The sequence below is a fragment of the Pinus tabuliformis genome, chromosome 2_2 (assembly GCF_031772625.1).
Source record: "Pinus tabuliformis cultivar Carrire ecotype Pingquan chromosome 2_2, CPIR1, whole genome shotgun sequence".
Lineage (NCBI taxonomy): Eukaryota > Viridiplantae > Streptophyta > Pinopsida > Pinales > Pinaceae > Pinus > Pinus tabuliformis.
The window spans coordinates 403,495,396-403,497,789 of NC_142300.1; positions in this window are offsets into that span (position 1 = coordinate 403,495,396).

Here is a 2,394-nt window from a genome sequence, read left to right on the forward strand (position 1 = left end):
CTAGTTATAAGTCTTCGAATCTTTTTGGATCACGGCGGGTCTGAATGTTCGTAGACTACGTACTTGATTAATTATTTTTTTATTTTACGTATGGGTTTCATTAAGTGCAAATATGATTTTGGTTTGATTTGCTGCAGTCAGGTTTCACCAAAGTGATGTCACATTGTATTATAAAGTATGTAATTTTATATTTACAAATTAAGATAAAATTTATAAACGAATGATTTTTATGGTTTACCATGATAGCTCTCAAGCAGGAGCAGGAAACGTCAAAGGATGATTATGTTGTTTAAGGGATGATCATGTTGTTTAAAGTTTGTGGTAAAATCCATTGAGATGATTATATTATTTAAAGATTATAAGATTTTGTTTTAAATATATAGTTTATATTTTAATAAATTTTTAATTTTTATTTTATTACATATTTTTAATAATATTTATGCATAATAATTTTATATTTAATTATAATTAAGAAAAAAATTAAAGTCTAACGGATTTAGAGTAAAGGGTGATGTGGTGTTTTTTTAATTAATTTCATAGTGTAAAGGTTAAATGTTTTAAATTTTATGGTTAAAAATTCTGCAATGCTAAGGGCTAGTCTAGCACAGGTTGATTGTGATCATCGCTTATATGTATTCAATGAAAATAAAGACAATGTAAAGGTACATGGTTTGGCACTCTATGTGTAGCAAGTACTATCTTCTTCCCCTTTTAATTCTTATATAGGTGGGAGGTATTGGATTCAATTCTTATATATGTGGAAAGTATTGGAGTGAAGGTTAGATGAACATAAATCAACTTATCTTCTCGAACAAAGCTATGTTACAAAAAAGTGGATTTGCAAATATAACTTGTAAAAAGTGAAATTGCATATGAGAATTGAAAATTTAACCTATATTGCTGAAAACAACACTCGAAAAACAATATTTAAAAGCATATACAAGAATTTTGTGAGGTCTCTATGCTTCTAGATTACACTATCAAAATATTAGATAGATTTAATACATCTAAGAGGCTAAACCAAACATATATTGCTAAAGTGGCCAAGAGAAATGGACAGTTTGTGGGCTGCTATAGGATTTTCTATTTTGTTGCATGAAGAGCCCATTGAGCGTGTAAAATAATTAGAATGCAAACCTAAGATGAAGGAGACAATAATGATGGGGAATGATGTTATTCAAGTCGCAAACGCTTGGGACAACCTAATCCAAGCATTATCATCACAAAACCAAGTTTTGTATGTCACTTGTAGCCATCAAATCAATTGTACACTAAAATACTAAATTGGATAATTTTTAACAACAAAAGGAATGGAATGGAAAAATAATTAAAAATGCATTAATAAGTGATATGATTGATAAGAAGGTTGATATGTTTCATAAATGACTTGCAAAAAAGAATTACTCAAGAAACCACTCATAAACAAATCCATGAAACTATAATTTCCAGAAATGCTAATGTTAAAAGATAAATAAGAAGAATGCAAAGCATAACATCAACAAAATTAAAAGAGGGATTTTAATCTCCTAGGGTGGGTCCAACTGAAGGATGCTCAGAGTCGTTGAAGAAGAAACAAGATAAGAGCTAAGATAAGGCAGTGGTTCCATTAACTTAAAACGTGTTCTTACATTATAATACTACAAAACGTTCTTGTGAATACTGAAAAAGCTTAATCTTGCTTCTCTACTTGTTATTCTCTCACTTCATATAGGGGAAATTTGAGCCACATATTTGTACATCATGTGGGGACAGGCTGCTTGAAAGGAGGGCCACATTTCCCTGCAAAAATCCTAAAAAAGGGGATCTTGTCTGACATCTAACTCGTGGCAACAATAGGAGGCATTAAATTCCCTGGGACAAATGTGTTGAAGTCTTCATGTTATAGGGAGGAAGTCCTTAAAATCTTTCTAGTGAGAGATTCCTCATAATTTCTTAATATCTATATAAATCCTCCACAACAAACATGTTAAGACACATAAATACTGAAAACCACATGGAATCCTATAGGAGCTTATTAGACTAAGAAAATATACCATCATGTCAAAAGGTGGGGTCAAACATTGTTTTATGTTAGTAGGCTTGGATTGATGGGCCTTATAATTTACATATTTTGGAGGCCCATTAATTTCAATTAGCTTGCTTGGTGAATGTATTTTTTCTCTCTTTTTCTAATTTCTTAAGATCGAAAAAAAACATTTAGCAATGGCCATATATAGAAATGAAAATAATTTCCACTCTATTTATGAAATTCTCAGATAACGTAGACACACTACGAAAATCATACTCAAACTAGATAAAATAGAAATCTAAAAACAAAAATACTAAAACCAAAATATTGGCTTAGAAAAAAAATAAAAACACATAATAAAACTTTATACTTTTGGATATTGAAAA